At 42.1% G+C, this 7448-nt stretch overlaps 1 non-coding gene across 1 annotated transcript; it reads right to left on the bottom strand.

The window, feature by feature from the left end:
* Positions 1 to 455: 455 nt before the first annotated feature.
* On the bottom strand, positions 456 to 527 carry Trnaa-ugc. The gene has a single exon. It is a non-coding gene; the product is annotated as a tRNA-Ala (tRNA).
* Between the last annotated feature and the right edge of the window lie 6921 nt (positions 528 to 7448).

The following is a 7448-nucleotide window of genomic DNA, read 5'->3' as shown; positions in this document are numbered from 1 at the left end:
TTCCTTTAACACATAATCGATATTATTTACATAATATCTGGCCAGTATGGGGAGGATCATTGTGTCTCCGTCAGGGGGTCGTGGAGTGGTGGTCCAGCAGGCGTCACGGAAGCGTTGTGTGTGGGGACATCTTAGGAGGTAGTGGATAAGGGTGCTGCTGTCAGGTCTTCTGCATAATGAACACTAGTCACTTTAAGTATGATTCCAATACCCTTGAGTACGATACCAGCATCTCTAATTATGATACACCACAAAACCATACAAGGACCATTGTACCACACAAGGACCATTGTACCACACAAGGACCATTGTATCACACAAGGACCACTGTACCACACAAGGACCATTGTATCACACAAGGACCATTGTATCACACAAGGACCACTGTACCTCACCATTAGACTACAGGCCCCCCAAAATGAGCTCACAGATACTTGTTATAAATCCTGAAAGTTTGGAGGTGCCGGGGATCGAACCCGGGGCCTCTCACATGCAAAGCGAGCGCTCTACCACTGAGCTACACCCCCCCATATGAATCGTTATATTCACTTCACTATCCCACGACCACTACACCACACCACGACCACTATACCACACCACGACCATAACATCATCCACCCTGGTGACTCATAACACACATCATCATCATCATCATCATCCAGGCTGGTGACCGTACATCCAGTTCACGGTCGGTCAGATCAGCCTCGCCCGAGACACAAACACACTCGTTCCTCCTCTCCATTATAAATCCTTATATCTACCACCCCTCCCCCCCCCTCACGACCCCCCCTCTGCTGCTACCACCATAGTTAATGTCCTTTTGTCGTGGTTATTTAGGCAACTACGAATAGCTAAGTTAATTGTGAGTCTGAGGAAGCAAAGGTAGAAACTACGATATGAATTATGAGTGAAGGAATATAATGATTTGAGACGTATTAGAAAAAAAAACAATAAAAGAACGATATATCCACCAAGGGGAGGGGGAAGAATGTTGCATAAATGAGATAGTGAAACCTCTATTTTAACGGATTATATCTGTCCGTTATCTCTAATTGTCTCTTACAAACACACTGACATCTCGAGCGGGTAACACGAGGAGAGAGTCAGTAGTGGCGGACTAGGTTTAATAAGTGAAGGGCGAGAGAGGTCTTGGCTATCACCCCTCACGTCCAGGGATTATAACACAATGTATTATGTAAAAGCCTCGAGTTTGAGTGACATTAGGCAGTTGAGTGGCTAGGATACGCGTCTCCTGTTTGGTTTGGTCTCCTGATTTAACCCTTTGATGATGATGATTTAACCCTTTGATGATGATGATTTAGCTCTTTGATGATGATGATTTAACCCATTGATGACGATGATTTAACCCTTTGATGACGATGATTTAACCCTTTGATGACGATGATTTAACCCTTTGATGATGATGATGATTTAACCCTTTGATGACGATGATTTAACCCTTTGATGATGATGATGATGATGATTTAACCCTATGATGATGATGATGATGATTTAACCCTTTGATGACGATGATTTAACCCTTTGATGATGATTTAACCCTTTGATGACAAAAATTTAATCTGATAGAGTTAATTCTTTTGTGATTTTATTAATCTTTGATGGATTTATGTAAATACTAACCTAACCTAACCCCCATAATACAATGTCATCGTACTCAGGGAAATTGATAATCGTACTCAGGGAAATTGGTTATCGTACTCAAGGCAACTGGTCATCGGGCTCAGGGGAACTGGTCAGTGTACTCAATCTGTCTCTCGTACCCAAGAGAGTGAGCAGAGTGAGGAAGTTGAGAGAGAGAGAGAGAGAGAGAGAGAGAGAGAGAGAGAGAGAGAGAGAGAGAGGCTAGACAGTTGTGACCTTGCTACGTGTGTGTGTATACAGAGCGGTTGATGTCACAATATACTGTCGGAGATGTGTCCTCTTATTAAAACCTTGGTGCAGACAGCGAGACCAGGATGGAGGAGAGATGAGGGAGGAGAAAAATAAAACCAAAATGATGAAGGAAAAAAAAAAGTCAATCTAACTTGTGAGTGACGAGAGGCGACGTGGCTGCATCTTGACCAGGTCTTGTTGGTGCTACTGGAGTCTGGGCAACTTTCCACACGACCTCTTCTTGTTTTTTACTGCTCTGTCTGTCTGTCTGTGTGTGTGTGTGTGTGTGTGTGTGTGTGTGTGTGTGTTATGGGGTCCATGAGGGTTTGGAGCCTATTAAGACTAGGGTCTGTGAGCACAAGGGTCAGGTAAGTCTGGGATCTAATAAGACTTGCCCAAAGAAAGTTTGTTTACTCCAAGAACACTCCGGTAGTAATTGTCCTAATAGACCCCAGTCCTAATAGACCCCAGTCCTAATAGACCCCAGTCCTAATAGACCCCAGTCCTAGGAGACTCCAGTTCTAATAGACCCCAGTCCGAATAGACTCCAGTTCTAATAGACCCCAGTCCTAATAGACCCCAGTCCTAATAGACCCCAGTCCTAATAGACCCCAGTCCTAATAGACCCCATTCCAAATAGACCCCAGTCCTAATAGACTCCAGTTCTAATAGACCCCATTCCAAATAGACCCCAGTTCTAATAGATCCCCAACCTAACTTAATGTCAGCATCAGGATTTATTTGGGGGTTCAGTGTTCCGTAGTAAAAACATATTGTGAGCGTTACATGTTAGACAGTGGCTTCTGCTCTCATAACACCGCGTTTGGGAATAGTCAACAACTTTAGCGTCGCTTCGTAACCAAGTCTGGCCGGGAATAAGTTCGTTTTGGTTTAATAGCGGTCGGTGTGCGTTTGTGTCAGTGAGTTTTAATGTAATTTTGATGTGAATTGAATACTAGTAAACGAAGGACTTTTTCTCACTTCTTGTACGAGATGATCTTTACATAACGACATCGCTCCAAAGAGTATGTTAACGATTTCGTGTGAGACAATTATGACACAACGGACGAAGGATTTTGACAACCCTACCGGGACAACAGGAGTCACAGTGTTCATTGTGAAATTCATCGATCACCCAAGTGTTGATAGTTTTTTGGAGTGTACGTTGGTTGTGTGTGTGTGTGTGTGTGTGTGCGTGCGCGTGCGTGCGTGCGTGCGTGCGTGCGTGCGTGCGTGTATTGATGCCATTTTGAAATATCAATACTTGTACCTGTATCACTAATTTTACCTGTGCTTATACCTGTATGTATCTTGCCTGTACCTTCTGTAATACAGCCACCCCCTTACGCCGTCTAATATGTTGATGTAGTTCATAAGGACACACCCAAACAGTGAAGCCAGGAGTGAAGCCAGAATTAAACACACAGGAATGACTATATGAAGCTGACGATACATTCCCCTCACACCAGAATTTGAGGGCATTATCTCACTTAAATCTACAGCGTGAGTGTGTAGTGAGGGTGACACACACACACACACACACACACACACACACACACCCACACACAGACTGTTCTTCATGTTGACTCTGGTATATTAAGGCCCCAAGTGAACTGTTGTGACAGCCAATGGCACGGGTGTTGACATGATGGGTTAATAGACACTGGAGAGACAAAGGGTAAGAGAGAGATGGCGAAGGAGGAAAGGGAATAGATGCAGAAATAGTAGAAGACAGAGGAAGAGGCAGACAGACCAACTGACAGACAGACAGAAAGACGGACAGACAGACAGACAGGAGGAGGACAGATGTAGAATTAGTGGGAAAGGGAGAGAGAGATATATAGAGACATATATATAGAGAGAAGGGAGACGGAGAGAAGATAGTGAGAGAGGGGACAGAAGGGTAAATACAGAAGTAGTGATATAAGGAATGAGAGAGACAAAGAAAGAAAGAAAGAAAAATTAAGTTATCGACAATCAAATATTATTCAATTACTTAACTAATAATTCAATTAAAAATGTTTCATCAATCAAATAGTCGAGCCTCAAGCGTTCAGCCATCACAGAAATTATTGGTTTCCTGTAACCTCGAAAACTTCCTCTTGTTTTCCATTGGAGGTTTGATCTGATTCTCATTGTCAGCCTTCCATCACTTATCACCGAGTCACCTTGATCTATAATCTCTGTGTCACCCAGTCACCTTGACCTATGACCTCCTGTGTGACCTATGACCAAGCATTAGGAAGGTTAATGGTGACAAGGACAATACCCACTTCACTCTCTACTCTCAAAATTGTGGAAATATATAAGGAATACATACATACATGCATGCTGGAGAGAGGGTGTTGGTGTAGGAGTCAGCTGGCTGTATGACTGGAGGAATAGTGGAGTATTGTGTTGACCTACAGTAAACACGCCTCCCTTTCACTTCTCCTCCACACCAACAGAAAAATACCTATTGTCTTACGCCCAAAAATATAACTTCACATGAAAGTTAGATTAAGGTCTGAGACTTGAGCCATAGACCGACTCAGCTATTGCTAAAGTTAGACAAAATATTAACCTTTTGCTCGAGATACCTGGAAAGTATATGCCAAAGTGGATATTGTTTCATAGTTTGGGCGTCACATATCACACACTAATTGAGATAGTCATGTGCCTGTCATATAGACCTGACCTCACTTATCACACACGTCTGATTAGTGAGTTAGTCAGGAATCTAAAATAAACTGGTAGAACGTGGTAGAGTATGGTACAGGGGCCATTACTAGAGCATATAACAAGGGGATGAGGCTGTACTTCCGGTACTTACTAATACAACAAACTGATGAAGATATGTCATGTACATCTAGAAGCTCCTATAACAAGTTGATGGGGAGATGGTTAAGCTGATAGTACAACTTCACACAACTAGCTGGTGGGGATATGTTTACACTGTAGTACTAGTTGTAATAGCTCACACAAGTAGGTGGTTATACTACTAGCACCGGGACACACACTAGAATGATAATGAGTACCTCGTAAGTCAGTTCAGTGATGTGAATACTATGTGAGTAAGTTGAGAGGGGGTGAGTAAGGTGGGTATTCTCGTTTGGTCTTGAGCGGCCATCACAGGAGTCTGGCGCCTCCATCAAAGTCTTAATTACATAGTCTGTATTCGGTAGTTATCGAGGAGGAGGGGGGGCAGGACAGTGTTACCAACTTTAGCGGAAAAGTAAAAAAAAAAATGTAGTTAATTTCAGGACTCCCTAAGCAAAGTTTGGGAGTTTATTTATAGATTTTAGATATCTTTAGGATGATGTTACGGTATCTGGTGAAATTGTATCCAGTCGGTGGGTCTTTTTCTTTTCAGATTTACAAAGTTTGGGTCCTTCAGCAGCTTTCTGGGATGGGTTTAATGAAATGGATTTTTTTTAGAATGGCATTGAATCTAAGTGACTCTTGAGTTAATCTCGTTGTACTCTACCAAGTTTTGAGATTTTTGCGAAGGTTAGCGAGTTTTACATCATTGTGAACTAAGCGTTAGAGTGAGGGTTGGCAACAATAGCACTAAGACGGGTGGCGTACCGGCGCCTGCGTGAGCCACTGAGATTACCAGGAACTTTAAATGGCCTCCCACCTCCTCTTGTCATCTGGTCTCACAAGGGAACATCTCCATTGTCGACAGCCAGAGCGCCCCGTCGACGACTGGTTTACTGGAGACGATCTGGTTAGGAATACTCTTAAGAGACGCGGGGAATTATACCACAGTTACAATATCGTGGGAGTGTTCGCCTGAAACTCTTCTTCACTGCTTCTGGTCAGTTAATGGCTGCTTTACTGCTTCCAGGAATAGCACACGATGCTTGGCTACACCGGAAGACCATTACTGTTCATGGCGATTTAGTGTTTCGGGATATTATTCGTATTCTAAGTTATCCGGAACGTATTCTTTACTGCCTGGTCGTCTCCCTTAAAGGCTGCACAACGAGGACGTCTAGAAGGAGTGTAAAAGAGAGCGTGCAAGACCATTCTCTCCCTCTCTTACACCACATAGTAAGTGGCGCCCAACACACCGGCCCTCTCCACACTCTCTGATCATCACCATGACCTCATCTGTCAGTTTGGGAAGACGTTACTACACCATCCTCATCACACAGTCTCCTACCACCACCTGAGATCCCTCGACCACATCCCGCCCATATAACCAAGTACTGATCCCTATAAGAACAGCCACATCCCAACCATTGTGAAAATCATCAACAACTCGTAGATAACTTGTGTGTTCATTCTTTACCAATCTCACTTTTGTACTGTAACTGTGCTGGATGTCCTTGTAAAATGACTCTCTCCCTTGTCATTATATATTATTTATGTACCACTTACAGTATGCCATTTATATATGTTTAGCTCCTGGTCGCTGTACTTGTTAATACACCGTTTATTATTATTATTATTATTAGTAGTAGTAGTAGTAGTAAGGAAAGTATTACCACTGTGAGTTATAAAGTGAAATATTACCAATGAGTTATCAAATAAACTGTCACTACTGAGAATAATAAACTCGTATTATTACTTCTAAACCATTCATAAACAAAACTACCAACACTTAAACCAAATATATCCTATTTTATATTACCATGGAGCTATGAAGAGGAACAATGTAACTTGGGGAACTATAAAGTAAATCGTTCCAGTACACCGCCCTCATAGCCTGGTGAATTATGACCGCCTCATAAATCCCATTAGAGGCATAAAACTTCCATCCCAGAAAGAGCAAGACGAACACATTCATTAAAATACTAAGACATTTTAACCCCGCGGAGATATTTCCACAGATTTCACAACACAAAGACTCTTAAAATAAAGACTCTAAGGTTAAAATAAAGACTCTTGGGTTAAAGAGTCTTACGTTAAAATAAAGACTCTTAGTTTAAAATCGACTCTTACGATAAAATAGACTCTTAGCTTAATATAAAGACTTAATATAAAATACTCTTACGTTAAACAAAGACTTACGATAAAATAAAGACTTGTGTTAAAATAAAGACTTGCAATAAAATAAAAACTTACTATTAAATATTTCCTCGCAATTGAATATGTAAGAATGCAATCTGGATCTTTGCCTTTAAGATACAGCAACAACAGTAAATAAACTGCACGGATAACATGCATGAATTCACACTAAGACTCTACCTTCACTTAACACCAGTTTATGAGGGGTCAAGGAGACGAGATTAAAGTAAGGAATATTTTCGAAAAGATTCTCTACTTGAAGGAAATGTTATTATAGGACGTGCTGGGTCGTCATAGGTCGTGCTGGGTCGTCATAGGTCGTGCTGGGTCGTCATAGGTCGTGCTGGGTCATCATAGGTCGTGCTGGGTCATCATAGGTCGTGCTGGGTCATCATAGGTCGTACTGGGTCATCATAGGTCGTGCTGGGTCATCATAGGTCGTACTGGGTCATCATAGGTCGTACTGGGTCATTATAGGTCGTGCTGGGTCATTATAGATCAGGTCGTACTGGGTCATCATAGGTCTTATCATAAGTTATTTTCATCAGGTCATCATTGCT

The sequence above is a fragment of the Homarus americanus genome, unplaced genomic scaffold (assembly GCF_018991925.1).
Source record: "Homarus americanus isolate GMGI-L3 unplaced genomic scaffold, GMGI_Hamer_2.0 scaffold45698, whole genome shotgun sequence".
In the NCBI taxonomy this organism is placed as follows: Eukaryota; Metazoa; Arthropoda; class Malacostraca; order Decapoda; family Nephropidae; genus Homarus; species Homarus americanus.
The sequence above is the reverse complement of the archived record's forward strand: the minus strand, read 5'-3'. Positions and strand labels throughout refer to the sequence as shown.